Source organism: Podarcis tiliguerta (assembly GCF_965153285.1).
Source record: "Podarcis tiliguerta genome assembly, chromosome: 12".
Taxonomy (NCBI): Eukaryota; Metazoa; Chordata; class Lepidosauria; order Squamata; family Lacertidae; genus Podarcis; species Podarcis tiliguerta.
In genome coordinates, this window is record NC_139545.1 from 43,186,463 (window position 1) to 43,211,814 (window position 25,352).

The window sequence follows — 25,352 nt, forward strand, 5'->3', positions numbered from 1 at the left end:
GGAGAACAGGGTGCTAGACCTGATTGGTTCTTCCTATGCGCTTCTGAAACAGGACATTTAGTGCTAAAATACAGAGACTGACTTCATGAAGTAGAATTAGCTACGCCAGCTGGACCTCCCAGTATTCTGTGTTGCTCTTCAGACTGGTTGCTGTTCTTCAGGGCACAGCACAGGAAAGGCACACCTGGCTGTAGAGTTCCTCTTGTTTGTTTGTTTTTCCATGCATCATAACTGTAGTTCTTTATCTGCCTTTGGGAACTGTGAAGAAGCGTCAAGATGGGGGGTGGACAAGAGGGTTGGATCGCCAAGTTTCTAGACACTACCAGGTGCCAAGGAAAACTCTGGACATTTGAATGAGCGCATTATTTAGTCTGCTGCACTGGGTGTCTGTGTTGTGAACCCCTCTCCTTGCAGGGTCTATGAATAATTTTGGGAGATTCCCCAATGGCAAAAAAAAATACCACCCTGTTTTCTGCTCAGCATCTTGCCTCATAAATGGGGAAGGGAGGAGGGAGTAAGAGGAATATCCCACCAAGCTCCAGCCCTTCTAAAATTATCATTTATGACTAATGGTGGAAAGAGGTTTGGGGCCAAGATTTGGTGGAAGGGCATCTTGTATTTTGTATCCTTCTTTATTAGAGATGCTGTTGGTGAGAACTGTCTGCTGAGAGGCAGATCGTGCTGGACAGAATTTGATGGCTCGAGGCTTTAATGACATGCAGCCCAACATGCTTAAAACTGGCTGCAGGACAGCATTTGCTTGGGGCAATGTGAAGAGCTGAAGTTATTGCCTGAAGAGATCCCTCACTCTACAGATTGTAGCAGAGTCTCTCATAAGGGATCACTGGTGCCATAAAGGCAGCCCTTTGGTGGGGCAAAAGCCAGGAGAAGCTAGACATGTTACCATGTAAAGAAGGTGTATTATGTCCCTCTTATCACCACCAAGCCTAGAGTCTAAAATCACCTATCTGCACCACTGTACAGGGCAATGCAGTCTTGGGACTCAGCTAAATTCATAAAGAAAAAGCAATTTATATGTATTGTATATGTGCTATAATATTGTGCCACCAGATGGCGCTGTAGGGTTCTGTTTTTCTCTACCTGTTTTCCCTATTTAAATTTACAACACATTTAACTGAAATGCTTCTTTGATGTATCAAGATCCAACCTGAGTTTGAATTGGCTCAGAACTGGGGTCAAAGGTAACTGTGCTATTTTCTGATTTTTTTAAAAATAGTTGAGCACAATTCTATTTGTATTTGTAATTTGTCTGGGTACTTTTAACTCAAAATTGGCAGTCAGCTTTTCCTTTCCCACTCATATTCATTGCTCTAGAATCATATTGGCATATGGAATCTGATACGTTCCTTTTTAACAGGCAAGGACTGCGGCTAGAAGCTGTCTATGTCCTATATAATGCAGTAGGTCTGAGTGGTCAATAGAAATACAAATGTGCCCTCTTCTCTCCAATCACTTTTGTCTCCCAGCCACTCTACTGTGAATTTCTATATTGGGTGGCTATGCAGACTGCATTGCAGCACTAGGTAGTTTAGGGTTTCCAGGTCTGGATGTTCATGATGATGCCAGCGTTTCTGCAGAACATGACTGCAGAAAGAAAGCCCTTCACTGTTGCCGGGGTAATTACTCCTTGACACTTTGGGTAAGTAAGTTTTGTTATATTGGATAAAGGAGAGTTCCTAACATCTGGTCTTAGGTAAAGGGAGGCTGCTCTTTGTGTGTTGATCTCTGCGAATCATTCATGAACATCTAAATCCAGAATATGTTGCCACGCCAGGTCAATTGCTTTCTTTTTACTTTAAGAAAAAATCAGGCAAAACCCCCCACTGAGGCCGGCAAAAGACCTTGCATGGCTATCCCTGAACATATTGAACTTAACATGGAGCATGTCCTTAGATGTTGAGGAGGCCACCAAAGACCAGTGCAGTGGTATCTTGGGTTAAGAACTTAATTCGTTCTGGAGGTCCGTTCTTAACCTGAAACTGTTCTTAACCTGAGGTACCACTTTAGCTAATGGGGCCTCCTGCTGCCACTGCGCCACCGCCACACGATTTTTGTTCTCATCCTGAAGCAAAGTTCTTAACCCGAGGTACTATTTCTGGGTTAGCGGAGTCTGTAACCTGAAGCGTCTGTAACCCGAGGTACGACTGTCTACTGTGCATCAACCACACTGCAGCATACCACAGTCTGAGATCTCTCTATCAAGTTCACTGTGTGACCTTGACCCTCTTTGCTCTTCGCTGAACTGTGCCACCTGTCAGAGCTCTCCCATGATAATGTAGTGACCACCATCCTCCCTGTGCAATTGGTTCAGATGATTAGCCTGATTGACAATGCAGTGCATTTCCTCATCCATCTCCAAGCACAGGAACAGCCAATATGGTGCCCTTCAGGTGTTGCTGGATGACAGTTTCCATCAATCTTGACCACTGCCCCAACCTACATAGAAGGCTCCACCTCAGCTATCACAGGTCTAGAACAAGTTCTCCACTAGGGCAACATGGAAGGGCACCCTCTACATGCTGTTGGACTCCAACTCCCATGAGCCTCAGGAATGCTGAGAGCTGTAGTCCATTGACATTTGGATGTTGCCCACCCCCTGCACTAGCATGACAAAGTCAGTTTTCTTTCCCGAACCTGGCTGAAAACCAGACGGAAAGGAATCCCGATAATCCGTTTCCTTGCTCCATGTGAATGCAGCCTTTGTTTCCCTGTTTCGCTGCATCTTTGTTTCCCAGTCAGGCATTTCTGGTGACAGCCTTTCAGACACAGAACTTTCCATGCCTACTGGAGAGGAGTTTGCACCAACAGCTGCAGCACGTCACACACAAGTGCTGTTTACTATTGTATAACATGGGAGGCTAGTTTACTTGGCACTGGAGGACCATTTTGCTTTCTTGAATCTACATCAGCAGAGACAGTAATACAATCCAAGGCATACATATTTCAGCGTTTATAGACCTTCCAGTTGTCAGCTTTTTGGAGGTCCCAAGGCTTGTGTATGCCTCATTCTTTTCTCTCTCTCTCCCCCCTCTTAAAAAGTCAGAAAAGCTTTGACATGGCCAAGAGGATGGAGGAACCACTCAAACAAGCATTTCAGTCTTTTCTGGCACTATATTATATACTGAAATGGTGAAATACCCCAGATTTTGCACATATGGTGGTTGCGTGTAGGACTGCTGCTTTAAGTCACTGGAAATGCCAGGGACTGAACCAGAAACCTTCTGTGTTCAAAGCATAAGTTCTACCACTGAGGCATGGCCGGTTTCATATGGTTCTTTATTATAAATGTTAATAACTAATTTCTGAATTAGTGTGTTTCAGGATGAAGGTAAGTTTGTTTGTTTTTTATTATTTTTAAAATCATTTTTATTTGATTTTACAAATATAATTTTATAACAAAACCAAATACATATCCATATAAAGAGATTTATCTGAATCTCGAGACTTCCCTCCATTCCCTCCAGGGGTTCTAATGTCAGCGTTTTCAACTGCATATTATAGCATAGTCTATCTTTTATATCTATCCATATTGTCCATAGTATTTGTTACATTACAAGGGAGATTAAAATCCTGCTACAGTGGTCTCCTACATCTGCTTACAGTGGTCTCCTAAGTAAATTATAACAGGTTTGTTTGTTTTTAAAGCTGATCACAACTGCCTTTATTTCCTAAAGTTGTTTCTATATCTCTGCTGTACATTTGTGTATATGTGCATGCAAATGCTTATGATTCGTTGCCTTTAATGGACTTTGGTAAAAAAAATATCTTGTTCTTTATTATATTGCCATTAAATGAATGTTGCAATAGCGTCACAGTTACTGGCATGGTTATGGGTAGGACTGTCCTTGTATCCCAGACCTGGCTACTTCTTAGGAACAGGGTTTCGGAATCTCAAGGCAGTCTTCTCTGTCTGGCCCCTAGGATGTGCCCTGGACTCAGTGGTGTAGTGTGGGTTGCCAGTGCCCAGGGAGGGGTAAGTGTTGTGCTCCCTGGTGGACTGGGCAACTGAGGTGCAGGCATGCTCTGGGAGCAGGGTGCCAAACCCATGAGGCACATGGCTGCAGGTGCTGGTGGTGCTGGTGGCCACACGCCTTCTCAGCTTGGCAATTCTGCCAGCACACGGGCAGGGTGCACAGGGGTCCCTTTGCTGGTCATGAGGAGAAGGAGGTGCCACCCCAACCCCGGAGGCCCAGGGTGGGTGTGACTTGCCTCCTTGTGGCCCTGGAAGGCAGCAGGAGCTCAGCCACACAGTCTTGAAAAGGGAACCTGTTGTGGGGGCACCTGGTTGTGCCCCTCTCAGAATTTTGTGCCTGGGGCTACTGCCCCTCTGGCCCCCTCATGCTATGCCACTGCCTGGACTGTGCCTCTTTCCTACACCCCACACCTTACTGGCCCTGCTGCATGCCATCCTTGAGTGTGTTTGCTTGGCTGAAATGTGCTCCTGGACAGTCATAATGCCTCTTGCTTGGAGGACTGTGTGTACGTGTGCTGGTCCCGGGGGTTAATCAAGAGGCAAGGTCCAAGTCCAGTCTGTGGTCGATGAAGCAATGTGAAGGCAGTCTGTAAAAGTCAAAGCTGGGTGCAGGGCAGGGTTCCGGCAGGAACTGACAACCACCAACGTTGCTCCCGCAACTCGGGGCTGGGGCTGGCTGGCTTTTATCTGCCCTGAGGCATAGGGCAGCCCCGATCCTCAGGTGACTCACCTCTCCTGGCCTGGAGGCGAGCACTCCACCTGTGGGAACTTAGTTCCCTCCGCCTCTCTGCCCTGAGCCTCTGCAGATCTGGAGAAGCTGGAGGGTTACCGGACCCAGAGGCCATCCCAGCTTCCTTTGACGGGGCTGAGAGTGGAGCACCTGCAGGCAATGGGTCCTCCATCCCCTCAGGAGCCAGAGCAGACTCAGCTGGTGCCTGCACCTGAGAATTCAGCACAGGTGAGGACCCTTCAGGCTCAAGCCCCAGCCCCGGCTCAGCTGGTTCTGGAGGCAGGGAATCCTGTGCAGGCTGGGATTCCTCAGGTTCAACATCTGAATCCGAATCCCAGGCCATCACAGTACGTGTAGAAAGCTTGGACACTGCATAGCTAAAATGTAGCCTATTGTACTAAGGCGTGAGTCACATTTGACACTCTTCCCACTTTTTGCCTCTGGTCCCATCTACTTTTGGTATGTGGCCCTCGAAAGATTGCCCACAACAGAATGTGACTCCCGAGTTGATAAATGTTCCCCACATCAGCCTAAGGCCTAGAAAATAGGCCAGTGAAAACAGGACAGTGAAATATGACCTGTGACTACAAAGATGTGAACCCCATTCTCAATCAAGGCCTATCACTGAAATCTGTGGGTTGGCACTATTCTCAGGAAGTCGATGGACGGCTTGGTAACTGCTGCAGAGTAAGGTAATTTAGCATAAACCTTTTCAGTGGTGCAAAATACCCTCCCTGTTTGTCAGATGGGAACCTGCCTTTGCTTGATCCTCCGGACATCTGTGGCATTTCTCGAAATAAGCAAACAAGCCTCATAATGTTGAAAAGTCAGGTAAAGGATCAGCCAGATGAAAAAGGAAGAATACAAAGGCATTGGCAAGAAACAATGAAGAGATCAGACTCCATGTCTCTGCAGCCAAGCTTTGCAAAATGCTGCTAATAATACTGTATCGTGTTAGAGCACGTTGTTGATTGACGGGTCTCTCCCCAGGTCTGAGAAATGTGTCCTGTTTATATCAGACCTTAGTGGGGATTCCCCCCCCCACCTCCGTCCCCAGAATGGAACAAGAGGAAGCAGGGGGAAGGGGGAAAGAAAGGCAGACATTCTAGTCAGTGTGAAAACCATAGCATGTCAAATAATTACTATAATGATGGAAATAGCTGGGTTGTAATGAGGGGAGGGGGAGGTATTTTGAATAAGAGCCGGAGCGCCTTCTGGCCCAGGTCGCTAATGCCTTCTGCAACTGTAAAATTTGGCTGCAGCTCGGCAATCCAATACCGGTGAGAAAATACAGAGGTTTGGACTGCTGTTGTGAAGGAGAAAATAATGAAGATAAATAACTAGGGCATGTAAATCAGTTGAGATTTGTTTTCTTGAAGACTGGAGCTGTGGCTCAGGTCTGGATTAAAAATGCAGTTTAGGAAATCAACAGTAAGGAGCCAAGTTTGGATTCTTCCTGCAGTGGAAGGGAGGGGGAATTAACCTACTGAATCTCTTCAGAAAGTCCAACAGTGCCTTTCTCTGCATTGAACAGGCTTCCTGCTTCTGCTTTGGTAGCTGGCCCTCAAATAATAACAACAACAACAATTTATTTTGTTGTCTACAATTACATCCTCATGGACGTGGGAGGCACTGTGGTCTAAGCCACTGAACCTCTTGGGCTTGCCGATCGGAAGGTCAGCGGTTGGAATCTCCACAACGGGGTGAGCTCCTGTTGCTCTGTCTCAGCTTCTGCTAACCTAGCAGTTTGAAAGCATACCAGTGCAAGTAGATAAATAGGTACCACTGTGACAGAAAGGTAAGCGGCATTTCTGTGCGCTCTGGCTTCCGTCATGGTGTTCCGTTGTGTGAGAAGCGGTTTAGTCATGCTGGCCACATGACCCAGAAAGCTGTCTGTGGACAAACGCCGGCTCCCTTGACCTGAAGTGAAATGAGCGCCGCAACCCCATAGTTGCCTTTGACTGGACTTAACCATCCAGGGATCTTTTACCATTTACACCCCCATGCTGTCAATGCACTCAAGTCAATTTACATTTATTTATACTGATGGCTTACAATCAAAGAGACATGATGCATAACTGATGAGGAGAGACTGTGGGAAGCTGAACATTCAGGTAACGACTCTTTCTTCCTAGCCACCATCACACCATACGTTTAAAACACCATAGGAGTCGACTCCTAGGGCCCAAGGTGTCTTTGGCTTCCCCAATAAAATATTTGAGAGGGGGGTAGGGCGGGTCTGATGGGGAGGTGGGAAAAGGGGGGGGAATAATGAATATGACATGCTTTGGTATTTTGTTATGTTGAAATTGTTAATAAAAAACTTTAAAACAAAACAAAACACTGTCAGGGGCCGTAGAACATATTATTTCTTTTCCCAAGGTTCCTCCCACCTTCCACCTCTGCAAGTAGCAGCAGCAGCTGCAGCTACTGTTTTGTTTTTGTTTTGATTATGTATTTTGTGTTTTATATTGTCACCACCCTGAGACCTGCAGGTAAAGGGTGGTATACAAATTTTAACAACAACAACAACAACAACAACAACAACAACAACAACAACTTGATGTTTGCAGCCATGCCACCAGTTTTGCATCTTCCACAATGCCCCAGACCATACATGGAAAGCACTCTGATACCACTCTAATCAGGTATGGCTTCCCTAAAAGAAATCTGGGAGAGCCCCTTTTCCCCTCAGAGAGTTACAATTTCCGGAGTTCCCTGTGAAGAAGGATTAACTGTTAAACCGTTCTGGAAATTGTAGCTCTTTGAGGGGATATGGGTCTCCTGACAACCCTCAACACCCTTAACAAACTCCAATCCCTAGGATTCTTCTGTGTAAATGAAAATTGGGTGGCAGCATTGCTTTTTTCCTGGGGGGATGCAGGGGTACGCATACCCCTAAATATTTTGCGAATCTAAGTTTGGCCTCATTGAGGGGCAATATTTCAATATGAGCAGGAAAATGAGAGTACCCCTAAACATTATTTTTTTTAGGAAAAAAAGCACTGGGCAGCAGTAATCAATTATGTCAGATTTGCAGGCTGAAAACAATAATAGTGAATACCAATCACATCCCCCAAATTGATTTCCATTCCCAACATGGGATAGAGAAGTAAACATTGGCATTTTCTGCTCCTATTCCTTTTTCATTGGAATTCTCCAACATCCCTAGTCTGGAATCTCCATCCCCCTTGTCTTCGTCGTTGTCGTCCTCCTTTTTTGTTTCCCACTCTTTCTTATCTCCTATTTTGAAATTACCCTATTGCCATTATTTCTCCCACATATTTTGGTCTCTATATTTCATTCTGCATACACTTTCAACTGCATCAACTTCTGATTCTGTGGATCAAGGAAATTGTAAGTGATGTCACGAAATTACTTCTGCAGCTAATACATTCCTAATTATAGAGTTATTGAAAACTGTTTCTTGGTGAAAACTTATATATGCCACCAGGTGACAATTTTAATCATTCCGAGCATGAAGTCTCTTAAGCAGTCTTGGTTTGTGGCCAGTTCCTGTGTTGACAACAACAGACATGGACCCCTATTTTATTATTCTCCAGCTACAAACCTGTAGATTTATTAGCTATGACAGCATTGAAGTATACTGTTAGGTGATTTCCCACTCAGTTTTGGAAGCATTTGTAAGACGATGATGTAATTTGCATTTCACTATTTCAGAATTCAATGACACACACTTTAGGTGTATTAGGTTCTAAAAGCACAATCGTATATTCATTCATATGGACATATTTATATTAAAAGGTGTCTCTAATGTTGTTAAACTCAGGCTGGTCCTCTTGAGAAACATAAACAGATACATGCAGACTCTGCATAGCTGTTTCCTATTACTACTGTTCCGATATTCTCCTGTTATGTTTTCACAGACACCAGTGGCTACCTCACACGTTTGGACCTGCTCCACAGTTTCACTTTTTATTTGCTGAATTTCTGTTCCAGAGAAACAGTTCCTATGTAGGATCGAGTTCCTTCCTCTCAACTGCATTTTGTTCCGCAGAGTTATAAATTTGATATACAGTATGTCTCTAATATGTCAATAGGTATGTTGCTGACACCTCAGTGACATATTTTCTCCTCGTGATTCTCATACATCCATATTCATATTGCTATGAGTTTTTCAGGAGGTAGGCTGAATGCTTGGCCCCCTTCCAATTCACTAGCTTCCTAGTGAGGTGATAGCCTAGCCTAGGTCATTGAGGGAACAAAGGAAGGGGCTCTGTGTGAGATGACAAATGGGTGGGGGAGGGGGGCCCTCCCTCAACCTGCAAGTAGGCCTATGATAGAGACACAAATGTTGACAAAATAGAAAAGAGAGATAAATCACAAACTAAACAACTCTACATGTGGTTTACAAAATTCATTAATAATAATGTGCAGCATTTCAACACCATCTAAAACATGAAATCTTAAATAATATGCTGTTGTTGTTGTTTAGTTGTTTAGTCGTGTCAGAATCTTCGTGACCCCATGGACCAGAACACGCCAGGCACTCCTGTATTCCACTGCTTCCTGCAGTTTGGTCAAACTCATCGAGAACACTGTCCAGCCATCTCGTCCTCTGTCGTCCCCTTCTCCTTGTGCCCTCCATCTTCCCCAACTTCAGGGTCTTTTCCAGGGAGTCTTCTCTTCTCATGAGGTGGCCAAAGTATTGGAGTCCCAATCCCAAAGAAGGCCAGTGCCAAAGAATGCTCCAACTACCGCACAATTGCACTCATTTCACATGCTAACAAGGTTATGCTTAAAATTCTACAAGGTAGGCTCAAGCAGTATGTGGACCGAGAACTCCCAGAAGTGCAAGCTGGATTTAGAAGAGACAGAGGAACCAGAGACCAAATTGCAAGCATGCGCTGGATTATGGAGAAAGCTAGAGAGTTCCAGGAAGACATCTACTTCTGCTTCATTGACTATGCAAAAGCCTTTGACTGTGTCGACCACAGCAAACTATGGCAAGTTCTTAAAGAAATGGGAGTGCCTGATCACCTCATCTGTCTCCTGAGAAATCTCTATGTGGGACAAGAAGCTGCAGTTAGAACTGGATATGGAACAACTGATTGGTTCAAAATTGGGAAAGGAGTACGACAAGGCTGTATATTGTCTCCCTGCTTATTTAACTTATATGCAGTATCTCAAAGCCAAACAGTCCAAATATTCCTGAAATAAGTCTATGAGAACAACTCTCTATGTGTATACTTGTCCTGGTGCAACCCCAACGGAACTCCAATGATGAGATACCTGGATTTCAATCTCTCTTCTGTGTATCTTCTTCTGGTCGGCCCGAAAAGGAATTATACAATGGCAACTCAATGCTCCAACAAAGAAGTCAGCTCCAACCTTGGAATGGCACTTTGCTCTTTTTTTGAAAAGCCTTTTCAAAATAGAAAAGAATGCAAAAAACAAAAAAAACAAAAACAAAAAAGCTTTTAGAAGAAGACATGCTTTATGGACAGTCCCTCTTGAGTGCTTTGGCTACTCATTTAAAACTGAGCAGGTGTGACATGGAACAATTCCACGTCTAAACAACAGTACTAAAAGCATAATTTGAGCCTCAGTGTGAATGTATCACCATCAGAAGGTGTGAAGCGGAGAAAAGAACTTTAAAAAGAAGGAAAGACACTTGAGTCGAAGAGGAGCTAGCCATCCAGATGTCAAGAATGACAGGATTCTAGGGGTTGTGGTATTTTTATATTTAACAAGGAAATGCCCTTGAAACAAAAGTCCTGCACGGAAACCCACCGAGTCCACAACAAGGTCGATTGCAGCACACACTAGCCTGCAGGGAAGGTGCAGTTTAGCAGTGTGGGAAAGGTCTAAAGCACACAATGCCTTAAAAGTCAATAAGGAACTAGATGAAATCAATCCAAGACCTGACAGGAAGCCAATGGACAAACCGGAGCAGAGGTCTTGGAGGTGCCAAAATCATTAAGGAGGGGGATATTGTCTGGTTGCAAGTAAACATCTGAAACAGGAAGAATTGCCCACAAAAATAAAATGAAAACGAGAATACAGATTAGGATGGCTTCCCTGCATAATGGCAGGGCACGATTGATTGTTCTCAGCATATATTGCTTTGCTAAGTGGTCAACTTCTCAACTGAAGAAGTAGAAGAGGAGAAACTCATTTTAATGCCAGCATATTCTAGGCCTGTATTAGGAGTGACAAGTAAAAATTGCACTACGGAATGGAGAATACAGTATACCGCAGGGCACTACCTTCTGTGACCTGTGACCCCAAGGTCAGAGGCAGGGATGGAGGAAGAGGGGGGTGCAGTGGGGGCAGTCTGCCCTGGATGTCACCACTGAGGGGGGTGACAAAATGCCGGGCAGCACTCACCGTGGGGCCTGCAGCGCACCTGAGCCACACGTCTCCTGGGAGTGATGCGGTGGCTTGGGCACCTGCAGGTCCTACGCTGCCCCAAATGGTCCTCCTGCTGCCTCCCCCCCAGCTGTAGGGCAGCTGAGTGGGAGGAGCCAGGCACACTCCTCGGAGGTGACCTGCCCCGGCTCGCCCTGCCCCAGGCACCCAATCGGCTTGCTCAGCCACTGGTCAGAGGACAGAGTTCTCCCTACAACCCTTCTGTATGTTTAGATGTCCAGATTTCTGCAGACAGAGTGATGCTTTCTGTGGGGATATGTGTAGATTAAAAGTGATGGGAGCAGGAAGAGGAAGGGGCGGAACTTCCTACTCACAAAATGAGGGAAGGGTGTGGCTAGGACTAGGGGAGAAATTCAATTTAGTTCCCATTTAAAGGTGAACCTAACTAATCTGTCCTTTCTGAAACAACACACTAACTGAAACACAACCATCCTTTGAAATCCATAGTTTTCTGAGTTTTAGCCATGCCATTTCCCAGACTACCTTAGTGTATGTGTTTTTGTACACATTACTTATGTGTGCATAAAAGTGTACATGTTCGTGAAGACGACATACAAAATGTATTCCATTCGTGGAAATATATTTCCTTTGCAGAAATGTGTATATTAAGCAAGTTTGTATACAAAAATGTGTGTGTGTTGGGAGAGAACACTAAAATACTGATGGATTTTCATGAGCCTTTTCTATTTTTATTGTTAAAAAGGCAACCTGAGATGGAAATATGGAGGAAAAAAAGACTTACAACTGGAAAAATTAGAAGCTAAGGGAAACCAATATTGACAGAGTTGCCCATCATTGGCTCTGAGTGATCTAAGGGGTGCTCTGGGCCTGGAGTGTTGTTGTTAAAGAAAGTAAATGAAGAAGAACTTCCATCTTCCTCACTACTGAATCCTCCAAGCCTTCCATGTCATATTCTTTACAGCCGAACCTGAACATAATTCCTTGGGAAACAGGTACCACTGAATTCAGTTGGATGTATTTCTTTACTAAGTATTTGCAGCCGAAAGCAGCTACTCCTAAATGAAAATATTTCAGGTTGTGCCAACTTCATCCATGCTTTGAATTGTCATCAAAAACTGACCACCAATCACAGCAACAATAAACTTTTACATGTTGATGTTGATCATTACGGGGCCAAGTGCATCCTGTGCTTTGGAACAAAGAAGCAAGGAATCTCGTGTAGGAACTACGTTCATTTAATTGCTAGAACTCTTGACTTAAAAGTTTGAAATTACACAGCCCCTCAGGGAAAAGGCAATAGAAAGAAAGCTCCAAAAATAGCATATTAATGTGGGATAACAGGAGAAAAGTCCCATTCTTCTAGGATCTGGTGCATAATTACCTGTTACTCGTCCTATTTGAGAGAGAGAGAAGCTGCTGTATAAAGGAGTGGCACTAACAGATCTTATTAGATAGTGTGATTTTGTTTGGTTATCCTTGAGGCTACAGTAGACTTGTTCCAGCTCCAAACAATGTTATCTTGCAGGTTTGCACACGATTCTACCTTAGATTCCCCAAGTAGGCAAATAAACCAGGTGCTCACTCAGGGGTACAGAAGAGCTGGAATGAAGAATAATATTCTTTTAGCACTAATGAGCTGCAGATACAAAAGACTTCAGAAGGTCTTGGAGACTTGACCACTGTTGTCTGAGAAGCACTGATTCTGTTCACAAGGCTCTGTGTCCCCGCTTTTTAAATAGTGCATTTTAGTTCATATTTATGTCGGCATTTGTCTAATTGTTTTTATGATACAACTACGTTAATTTTATTTTTGCGTTCATATTTATAGTTCCTTAGAGACTTCGAGAGTCTCCTTTCAGAGGAAAAAATATGAGATATTCATTTTTGTATAAGTAAAGTAAGTGCTTAAACTCTTTCCCCTTTTATCTCTGCACACACACACACACATACACACACACACACACACACACAGAGAGAGAGAGAGAGAGAGAGAGAGAGAATTATAGTTATTTTATGTATATAATATTATTATATTATATATACACACTCTGTTTAATCATGGACTTCTCTATCATTATCACTATTTCAATTTTAAATTGTGTAACATTCATTAAAAGAAAATGTGCTAAATCATGATTTTGCATTACTTCCTGAAAGATGCTGTAGCTAAAAATATACATAGCAAAGTAAATTAACCTAAAGTACATAACTGGATTTAATTTTATGGAACAGTTCTTAAAGCTAATTGAATAAGACTAAAATGTAGGTTCCTTATTAAAGTCACAGTAAAGTTATGCTGACACTGAAGTTTCGTGAACAATGTTCTTTACATTTTTTATTTTAATGGAGACATGCCGGAAATCCATCCTTACCAAATATCTCAATGGGATCACTGCAAGCCTGGAATCAAAACTCCAGCTGCTGCGAGATTTAATAACACCCTGGTTATGATATCATCAAATTGCAAAACCTTCTGGACAGCTGAACCCTTTTTACCCTAATGCTGTAATCAGATATGCAGAATTGTCTGGGTATAGAAAACGACTTAAGGCTCCATTCAGAGCAGCATAATGCATTGCTCATGCAAGCCAAAATATTGCGAACTTGTACTTCCAAACCTGCCAGCCTGCTCTTCGATCAACTTGGCTGGGATTTGCATCAAACCATATGATATGTGAATCTTCCAAAGAGAAACAAAAGTGCTCTTATTAAGCCACAGGCGACTTAAACCAGACACGTCTTAAGTTTGTGCATTTTTCTTCTTCCCTTCTACTATGAATCTATTCAGTGATTGACAGCAAAACCTGTGAGAGAATTTGTCGACTTGACCCTGTTTTCTGGCTTGTTATTTTGTATACGTGTGCTGTCAGCCTTTGTGCATCTAAAAATACTGAAGAAAATGAAACGTGTCGCTCAGAAATATCATTGGACTCTAAGCTCCATCAGCCCTATCCAGCATGGTCAATAGCCACAGGTGATGGGAGTTGTAGTCTAGCACATCCTGTTGTAGATGAAGTGAGAGGGTCAGGGCAGGGAGTGGATCACTATTGCCTGACCTAAAGAGCACTGTCAACAACCAGTTCATGCTAGTTGTATTCATTCATTTAGAAGACTTCTGTTCAGGGAAGTTTTTAATGTGTGACATTTTAATGTATTTTTAATCTTTGTTGAAAGCCTCCCAGAGTGGCTGGGGAAACCCAGCCAGATGGGTGGGGTACAAATAAATTATTATTATTATTATTATTATTATTATTATTATTATTATTATTAAAGCTTCTATGTATTTACTTATTTCATACCTTACCATTCTTCCACCAAGGAACTCAGGGCAGCTTGCATGTCCAGGCACTCATTAGATCTAGATCTCCTTACCTTCTGCAAGGTTGCTGAATCATGTCCTTTGCTTGTGGGCTGTGCCCTAGAACAATTTATTTATTGCTTTTTTAAAAATGCCTCTCATTACCCCAAGGCATCAGAATGGCAAAAAAACCGCACAATAGCACAATATGCTCAAATACATTTCTAACACAGTAGGAACAATTCTCTATAACAGTTCCCTGGTACTGGCATCCCCCGCAAAAGCGCTTTCTCCCTGTTCTCTTTAGTTCCTGCCCCAAAGGCAGACCTTGGTAATATGCTCCCCTGAGGCCATTTGATGCCCTCCCCCCAGTCTTCATGGCATCAACTTCAGGTGTGCTGCTTTGAGAAGAAGGCAGGAGACCCCTTGTGCTTCCCAAAGTTGAACAAGCACTTACTGGGCTTTGGGGAGGTGCCCTTCTTGACACTGCCCTAAATCCTATCCAAATATGAATTTTCCTTTATGACAGGGATAGTAAGTGTGGCACCTGACAGATGTTGTTGGACTCCAATTCCTGTCAGTCCCAGCCAGCACAGCCGACAGTCAGGGATTTTGGTAGTTGTGGCTGAACAACCTCTGGCAAGTGGCACATTAGATACAGCCTTTACCAAAGGTGTCATGAGTTTTGAAGATGCTCAAGCTCAGGATGAAAGAGTGTAATGCATTAAGAGGTAGGCACGCTTGGCAAACCCTCACCATGATCAACTCCCACCCGGAAACCTATGCCACCACTGTGGAAGGACATGTGGAACCAGAATTAGCCTCCACAGTCACTTACAGACTCACTTTTAAAACTGTGTTTATGGAAGACAATCTTACTTGGCTACAAGTGATTGCAGAAGAAGAAGAAGAAGAAGAAGAAGAAGAAGAAGAAGATACCTCTGCCCTATTGCATCATGTCTCAGCCACTCCACCTTTTGCAAAGTAAAATACAACACACGAAAGCAATTTAAAACCAGGAGCGGAAAAAATTAAAACAATGAACAGTACAAAATGCATAAAATGTTCATCTGGTAACATATGAATAAGGACAGATCCTACCCATCCTGCTAAAAGATGGACATGTCTGTATGCATCAACATACTTACCAAAGGCCTAGGTAAACAAAATTGTCTTGTCCCAAAGACTGACAAGGAAAAAGTGTTCCATTGATGGGGGTGGGGAGCTGCCATTGAGAAGGTCTGTTCTTGTGTGGCCACCCTTTCTACTACCTCCCTTGGGTTGGGCACACAGAGAAGGGCCTCTGATAAATACTGGAGGTCTGGCTGGTTCATATGGGGAGAGGTGGTCCCTGAGGTATTCCGGTCCTTAGGCATATGGGGCTTTATATATAAATATAAATAGCAGAAGAATGTTGCCTCAGGAGAGTGAGGAAAATTCTCAAGAATGATTCACACCCTGGCCGGCACTTTCTTGATCTCCTGCCCTCAGGCAGAAAATATAGGAACATGATTAGTTGCACCAACAGGGTAAAGAACAGTTTCCATCCGTGGGCTGTTAGGCTGCTGAATGAAAAGATAACAACAGGGCAACTGACTTTTGGGTTTGGTGGGTGTGCATCAGTAAACGAGGGAAATTAAGACTAAGAAAGCTGAGTGGGGGTGCCCGTGTAATCTCACTGTATACAAGTTGTACAAGTGACGATAAAGTATTTCAATTTCAATTTAAAGGTCAAAACCAGCAATTTGAATGGAGCAGGACTTGGGCTGCCAAAATGTTCCAGGGGAGTCCTATGGAAGCGCTGCACTTGTGTGGTTGCCATTTCTCTAGATGCCCTCAGTAGAGGGCTGTGTGCTGTGGGAGAGTCATGGAGCCAACATTGGCATTCTGCAGATGACCCGGGTGGGGCTGGGGTGAGGCAAGGTGGCAGCAAAATTGTGGCTATGTGGGCACAATGCATGATCTCACTGTTTTGATCTTGGCATAGGCAAGAGCACACTCTCTCCACTGGTGGAAGGGGCTTTTTGATCCAGTGGAAGATTTATGTTGTTGCAACTGGAATACTTGGCAATGTCCATGCATATTTTAAAATTAAGCCTAGATCCTTCTGTTAAAAATATGGGATCATTCTAAACTGTTGCTATAAACTCACAAGAAAGATATTCTCTATTATCCTAGTCTAAAGTTTTCACAACGGTAGATTAATTGGAAGGGAAATTTTCCAAACTCTTAATATGCTGCAGAAATGTTTTGGTTTTTTTTTACCACCCGATCAACGAGAAAGGTATTAGTGTGCTGCTTCAGACTGTAAAATGAGATTTCTTTCTTTTCTTTTTTTTTTAAAAAAGAGATTTTGCCAGATATCTGCTTTAAATTCAGCTGAAGAAGTTATGGCCAAATATTAATCCAATTCCTCCTTTAGAGGAGAAGAAAAAAATCAGTGAGTGATAGAAAAGCATAAGCCTGTGTAGGGGAGTAGGCGAGGGAATACTATTCTGGAAGTTAAACAGAAGGAATTTGAATAAGGTAGATGTATCATTTTGTACAGCTCATTTACCTGGGGTGGACTATGGGGAATCCATATGGTAGAATTATTAAATACTTCTCTTGCCTTTAGCTGCACAGAGGAAATATAAAATCAAGGCTTGGATTTTCAGGGATAGCAGCAGAAAGGGAAGGAGAGGCGCAGTCAAGTCATGAAGGGGAAGGAAATATAGTGCCAAAGATAGTGATTAATATAGTCACAGCCAGCCTGCTTCCACCATGATAGCACAGGAGAACCATTATCCCTTTGGAACCCTATATTTTTGAGGAAGGGAACCACTGATTGATGGGAGCAATAAAAATGGAATAAAGAGCCACTTAACTGGCAGCTCAATACTATAAATTGGCTTTGGCAGCACAAATGCTAGCTTGAAACGTAGCTGTAAAAGCAACATTCCAGCCCTGTTCTTGGCCCCAGAACTGCTTTTCCCCATCCTGGGGCTCATGAATGACCCATAGGGTGGCTTGCAGCCAGCCGCTCCCATAGATCTGACTTACCTAGCAGTATTTAATTAATTGGCAAAGGAGACGGGCTGCTGCAAGTTTGACTATATACCACATATATCATATACACCAAGGATGGGAGAAATTGTGGCCCTCCAGATGTGGTAGGACTGCAACACTCATTATCCCTGACTGTTAGACATCCAGACCATTGGACTGAGGTGAGTACCAATAATATCCAGCGGGCCACAGGTTCCCCATCCCTGGTAATGACCCCCCCAACACAATCCCTAAAAGGCAACAGTTACCATACCATGTGAAGAATAGTGCCTTGAAAACCATAGAATCAGATTTGGAAGGGACCATCAAGGCCAAACACCTGGCGATGCAATAAACCCACTGCTACTGCATCTTTCGTAGGTGCCCTCTTCTTAAAAGCTACTAATAGAAAGAGAGTCCACCCCATGCCAAGTCTGTCTGTTTCAATTCTGAGCTGCTCCTTCGAACCACATGCAGAGGACAACAGGTTCCCCACTCCTGACTTGGGCCCCATCTATGCATTTCAATCAGTATCATACCATTTTATGCAGTCATGGCTTCTCTCAAAGGATTCTGGGAACTGAGATCCAGCACTGAGGGCCTTCTGGCAGTTCCCTCACTGAGAGAAGTGAAGCTATAGGGAACCATGCAGAGGGCCTTCTCTGGAGTGACACCCACCCTGTGGAACACCCTCTGATCAGATGTATAACCTTTAGAAGACATCTGAATGCGGTCCTGATTAGGGAAGCTTTTTAAGGTTTCATATTTTATCATTTTTTAATATACAGTTGTACCTTGGAAGTCGAACCGAATTTGTTCCAGAAGTCTGTTTGACTTCCAAAATGTCCGGAAACCAAAGTGCAGCTTCCGATTGGCTGCAGGAAGGTCCTGCAGTCAATCAGAAGCCACAGAAGCCCTGTCAGACGTTCAGCTTCCAAAAATAGTTCGCAAACTGGAACAGTCACTTCTGGGTTTGCAGTGTTTGGGAGCCAAAACGTTTGAGAACTAAGCTGATTGAAAATCAAGATATGACTGTATGTTGGAAGCCATCCAGAGTGGCTGGGGCAACCCAATCAGATGGGTGGGATACTACTACTACTACTACTACTACTAATAATAATAATAGGTGCTGCTGACAGTTCTGTCTAGTAATCAATCCCTCTTGTGATCTAGTGTACTGAGATGACAAAAACAACAACTCAGAGTACAGGCCAGGGAAGAGGGAGAGGAGACTGAGAGCACAAGGAAAGGCCTTTACAGATGCCTTCATGCCCACGGGCACCACACTGCTGACCTCTGCAATAATCATATATCCATATACATCCTTGGATTACCACATTGCAGGCAATTCTGTGATTCTATCCCTTATTTTTCGGTGGGCATTTCCATCATTGTCTATAAATGTCTCCCAGGTGTATTCTAAGTTCAGATAATATTTTTTTAAAAAAGAAAGAAAGAAAAATATAGATATAGATATAGATGATATAGATGATATAGATGATATAGATATAGATATAGATATAGATATAGATATAGATGATATAGATATAGATTAGATATAGATATAGATATTGATATAGATATAGATATAGATATAGATATAGATATAGATTATAGATATAGATGAGATAGAGATAGAGATAGAGATAGATGAGATAGATACAGATATAGTTATATTTTTGGCTGGAGCTCATGAATCCCACAGGTAATAAAGTTATTCCCAGAATACTAGTTGACAGCTACACCTACTTATAGGCATCAATTGCACCATGGCTGAAACAGAAGTTTAGAAGTGGCAGCACTCATCTCTCCCTTCCTCCCTCTCCCCTAAGTCTTCATTATAATATACCTCGGTATTTCAGACTTAACTTTCACTCTGCCTTTTTGGCAGATGTGACAGGTGGCTGGGACATTGATACCATCAGTGCTATTCAGCCTGCAACAGCAACAATATTTTCTCTGGCAATCATTAATTAAGGGAAACATAGAAAGAGCAATCCAATTGATTTAGCAGTGGTAATTTAAAATAAATAAGATTGTCATGAGAGGAGGGAGGGGAGGGAGGGGGAAACCTTGTTAAGCTAATGATCAGATCAAATTTGGCATGGGCTACTCTAATTTGAAGAATTTTAATCAAAACCTGATTTTCAAGGAGGAATGCTTGTGGAAGTTATTTTGCCTAGGCAAAGTGTATTAGGGCAAACAACAGGCAAGCACAGGCAAGAGAGTGTATACCCGGCTTATTTAGGCACACAAAACTCATAAATGAAAGATTACCCCTATCAAAGCCCTTTTCCCAAACACCTTCAAAATGCCTCCAACTTGTTTCAGAGGCAAGAAGGGTATTACTCACCTAAAGAAGAAACAAAGACCAGATATTTTCAACATGCCCATAGCTCAATGGTACTGCATCTGCTTTGCATGCTTAAACTCCCAGGTTCAATCCCCGGCATTGGGAGAGCACCCAGTATGAAACTCTGGAAAGCTGCTGCCAGTCAGGGTAGACCATACAGGGCTAAATGGACCAGTGTTCTGAATTCAGCCATCTCATGTAGACTACAGGTGGACTACTGGCCTGACTCAGCAGGTTCTTCTTATGCTCTTATTCTGGAATATGGAATGGTAGTTTCATTCCTTCTTTCTTCACATGGCTAAACAAGTAATGCAGAGATGGAGAATCTGTGTGGGTTGTCTAGATGTTGTTGAACCACAGCTCCCATCACCACTGATCATTGGCCATTCTGGGTGGAATGATAGGAGCTGGAGTCCAATGACAACCAGATGGTACCAGGTGGAGAAGACTGATCTTCCTCTCCCAGTTTATGACCTGGTTTTATAAGGTCTACCTGTGCAATCTGCCCAGGTGCTCCATCCCATCTCTGGTCTTAGCCCTGCTGTGACATATACTTTCAACCTTCTCTGTGTTCAGTTGCCTGCAGTATAGTGTTGTTGGCATGTATCAGGCAAATCAAAAGTAGCTGACTGGTCTGTGCCAAATTTAGAGAATAGTATCACTGACTGTGCCTTTTAAACAGCTATAGTAGCACATTTGGCTGTAGGTAATGTGTCAGTAAGTTAATGTATTTTGACTCGGTCAATGAGACTATAAAAGTAAATACACCAAAAGAGTAGCCTGGAATCTGAAAGACTATTTTATTCTTTGCACCATATAAATATCCCCTCATGCATTAGGCTAATCCCTTTGGACTAATGCAGCATCCAGCAATAAGAAAGACCCCTTTGCACCTAGTCTGGAAACCTTGAAATGTCATGAAGAAATACAGTATTAATATTGATTCCCCCCCCCCTTGTTTTGAGAGTCAACAACTGCCTTTTGCCATTTTAAATCACACATTTGTTCTTGCTGTTTCGCCTGCTACTTTATTGCCTTTGGAAATAATTGGGAAGTATTCAGAGCACAATAGTCAATAAATCACACAAGCAGTGAAGAAAAGCATATTTGTTCTTCCTTAATCATATGGTGAGTTGTAAAGTTGGGTGGGGGGCTTGGAAAGCAAAAGAAATAAGAGGGAAATTAATTACAGTCGCACTGCCTGATAATAGCAAATGGTATTTAGTGTGCTATGCCTGTACATTTCAGGAGTTGGGGTATTACAAACAAAGCAGCGGCTGGCATTTCCACTGGGAGGAAATCAATATTGTGCTGCCATAAATGTTTCTGCTTGCCTGACAGAATGGTCTTCCCTCTTCTCCCTTTGCACACTTTCTGGGGGTTCGCCCCTTGCCAACATACCCGAGCCAATTTGTGTGTGAGCTGATGCATGGGGAGAGGAGAGGTGGGGAAGCCGTCTTGCACTAGCAGAAGTCTTTGTGTGAGCTTCAACTAGCAGGACCAATGAGTTGCATCTGTCTCACAGCATCCAGTACCTAGCAAATGGTATTAGCATGTGTGGCAGTGATGTCTCATTCTGTTCCCTGCCAGGTTAATCTCTCATTCACTCAATTATTGTTATACTTGACTCAGAACATGGCCTGAAATGAAATAAGAGGTGAATTTGGAAGACTCTGCCTGGACAAAACATCAGTTGGAATTATGACTTTGACCAAAACAGAATCAGTAGGATTCACACAAAAAATCACATCAGGGTTTCTCATTGCTGTAGGGCAGGCACGGCCAAACTTGGCCCTCCAGCTGTTTTAGGACTACAACTCCCATCATCCCTAGCAATCAGACCAGTGGTCAGGGATGATGGGAATTTAAAAATTATAATGTAGCACCTTAGAGACCAACTGAGTAGTTTTAGGAATAAGCTTTCATGTGCATGCACACTTCTTCAGATACATGCGTTTCTATATTTCATTGATGATCAGATCACTACAGATACACATTAGACTCAAATTTTCCAAAGGCAATTTTCAGTAGCATCCTTAAGTTCACACAACAGCATCCTAAATTTCTTCTTGGTAAGCAATAGTCACACAGCTGCTGGGAAGTTCAGATGGTTGTCCCACCAGACAAGCCTCTCCATCTCTCTGATGTTGGCATGAAAAACAAAGTAAACTGGGCAGTTTCTATGCAGGGAGACAACACCTCAAGAAGAGGGGAAATTCAAATGCTTCAGTTGGCCCATTCAGAATCAGAAATGCAGCTTGCAGCAGAAGTTCTAAGCACCATCCTTATTGGCCCCTCAAATCAGATGGTCCTGGGTGCACTTCCAATGAACGACACCTCTAGACTCTTAAGAGAACAATAGCTCCATAGGCTTGTGGGGTGAAGGAATGGCTATCAAACCAGTTTAATATTTGTCTGTCACAGCAGACGATGGAGGAGTGCACTTTTAGAGGTGATGCCAAACTGTTGAAGAGTTGTAGCTCTTGCTGCAGAGACCAATATGAGAGAGACATGTTTTGTTGGCAGCTGAGGCAGATGAAGGTGTCTGATTGTGCTGCTGCAAATGCACCATGGCATTTCTTCTCTGTGTACTCCTCCCAGTAGTCTTTCCTCCTCTGGTCACTGCTGTGAATACATGACCTGACTCCCTGTCTCCAGGCACTATAGTTGTCTGCAAGCGATTCCCACATGGAGGGGTTGATGTTGCCAGTCTTCATGTCACACCTGTAGACATCTTTGTACCACAGGGTTGGTCTGCCAATGGGCCAATATTTAATGGTCATAACTTGTGGCATGGAGGGAAAGAGATGGCAACATTGCACTTCTGAACTGTAGAAATGCTAGAAGTGTTTGAAGTGTGTGTGAGTCCTTGAATGTTCTCCTACCTTCAGAAGGGGCAACTCTCAAGTGGTCCCAGCATCTGTATGGGTTTGCTGGTGAATGGGTGAGTTGAACCTCTGTTAAGCAACAGCAAGTCTTCTGAGGGAATGTGACAGAGAGCTAAACTTCATTCATTGGATGGGATTGGCTAAGACTTTCCTTTGGGACTCATTCATCTTTCTCAAGGGAGGCCATTGCTTCAAGTGTGCAGCAGAGACAAATGAGTTGTTGACAGGAAAATGGTCCTGAAATTGCATAGAGGAACATGAGGTCTTGGCAGACAAAAGGAAGAACCCCTTTTCTTATTCTTGCAGCATTATTATTATTATTATTATTATAGATAAAGGGTTTGGCTCTAGGATTTTCCTCCCAGCAAATCTGTAGTAGCAATTTCCGTTACGAATGTTGCCTGTCTTGCAACCTAAATGACTTAAAGTCATTTTCAGCAGCTTTTCAATGTGCATTGCAAAGTGAATTAATATTTTTGATACCTAAAACCATACTGGATCCACAACACAAACACACACACACACCCTTTAATTTCATGGGATTGCATGGTTTAGGAAGTACAGCAGATACAGGTGTCAAAATGAATGTGGCAGACATTGTTTCAGTGGAAAATTACAGAGTTGGCATGATAAAGCATGCAACACATTGTTGACTAAAGGGACAATCACCATGTAGCCAGCTGGGCCGGCTCTGCCATTAGGCAGAGTGAAACTTGTACCTCAGGTGACACATGGTGCAGAGCAGGAATGGCAGTGGCAGGAGCTACGCTGGTCATTCCTCCTGAGTTGATATGACTAGATATGTTATTGAACTGTAATAAAGCTTCTTGTTTGCCTTGATGGAGGATAAAGAGGGATTGTCTTTGTTTGTTTGTTTGTTTGTTTGTTTTGTGTGTAGAAGCTTGTCTGCCATACAAAGGTAAAGTTCATACAGTGGTACCTTGGTTCTCAAACTTAATCCATTCCAGAAGTCTGTTCCAAAACCGAAGCATTCCAAAAGCAAGACATGCTTTCCCATAGAAAGTAATGCAAATGGATTAATCCATTCCAGAATTTTAAAAACAACCCCTAAAACAGCAATTTAACATGAATTTTGCTATTGAATGAGACCATTGATCCATAAAATGAAAACAATAAACAATGTACTGCAGCCACACAATCAATCAGTAGCTGAACTGGGTTCCACACAGTCACAAAAACAAAACAAAAAAGCAACAACAAAAATGCAAAATAGCAAAAACAGACAGACCTCAGAGTAACACCCAAAAGAGAAGTGTGGCACTCAAAATGGAAGTGTGGCACTCAAATCAGAAGCGTAACATTCAAATCAGAGCACGTTCAGCTTCCAAAGAAAGTTCGCAAACCAGAACATTTACTTCCAGGTTTTCAGTGTTTGGGTTCTGAGTGGTTTGAGTACCAAGCTGTTTGAGAACCAAGGTACCACCGTTTTCAGTGCTCTGCCTACTTTTGCATCTGGCCCTGACTCTCTCTGGCATGTGGCCTCTGGAAGGCTGCCTAGGGAATTCAAGTTTTGGCCTGAAAAATGTTCCCCTCCTAGTTATACCAAGACTGTGGGACACTATGATGAATAAGGGCTGCTTCATGGCTTCCTTTAGGCGACTGCAACATTATATCATCCTTGTATTCCCTGGCCTTAATTCATTTGCAAAGGGGTTAATACAGGGAATGAATAAGATTTGGAATGTAGAGGAGCCTGTCTACCCCAGGTGATGAGGCAACAAAGTTTTTTGGGGGTACATTCCAGTCCCATGATTTTATTAAGCCTTAGCATACCAACCGCCTTCATTAATCCCAAAGACAAATTCCTCAGAGCGTCATTAAAATGTGAAAAGAAAATATCCCAATTGCAATTTTCACACATGGCATAATCATTAAGCTAGAGCCTTTTAGCATTTGTCCTAATTCCATTTCTTCCTGATGGTTTACGTTGTGGGTTTCTTTCCTTTTTAAAAGAAGTAATTTATAAGAATAAGAGATCAGTATCAGAACTGGAAGGAACTGTGCATGTGTCAATCCTTTTGAGAGACACTGAAGCGGGAACCTGAGAGTTTTAAATATTTTCCAGTTCTTCCTGCTATCAAAATATACTTGTTCCCTATATAAATCAAGTCTCCCCATGGCCTACCAAAAACATTATAAGCAATAGCAGCTGGTCTAAAAGCAGGCCAGGTCCTGAACTATGGAGGATTCCATAATAGTTTTGGGGTGTGTTTTTTTTTTTTTTTAGTTGGTTGATGATACTCTCAAGGAGAGTGTTGAATTCAGGAACAGAATAAAGAAAAGCCCAATTTTACTAAAGGACACATCTATCTGATTAAAGGGATCCCTGTCATTCTGTCTCACTCATAACCAAGAAATAGATCACTGAGTGGACGGCTTTGCAGGCAGGAGCAGACCGGAATTGTAATTTGAAATTCAAATGGATATGGACTTAAAGATTTTTGTGCATTAAACAAGTTTCTACTCTACCTAATTTCCCAAAGGAATCCAGGGTGGATTTTTTTCATTTTAAAAAATCATATTATAACAATATAAACATAAATAACTATCCACAAATTAAGCCCAACCACAAGATCAAGACATAAGCAGGGAAGCTACCTTAAATTTCACAAAATTCAGAAATGCAGAACAGTCATAAAAATACAAAACCAAGCTGATGAAATGTCATCCAGCCAAAGACCTTTTCA

At 42.8% G+C, this 25,352-nt stretch overlaps 2 long non-coding RNA genes across 2 annotated transcripts in view; one reads left to right on the top strand and one right to left on the bottom strand.

Moving 5' to 3' along the window:
* LOC310661177 overlaps window positions 1-25,352 on the top strand; it is an 860,679-nt gene that overhangs the window by 299,272 nt on the left and 536,055 nt on the right. The window lies entirely within an intron of this gene.
* The window catches only part of LOC310661171, a 400,681-nt gene continuing 384,513 nt past the window's right edge, over window positions 9,185-25,352 (bottom strand). Inside the window, exon 3 of the long non-coding RNA XR_014503807.1 lies at window positions 9,185-9,844. This is a non-coding gene — a long non-coding RNA (uncharacterized lncRNA). The remainder of the gene's footprint in view (window positions 9,845-25,352) is intronic.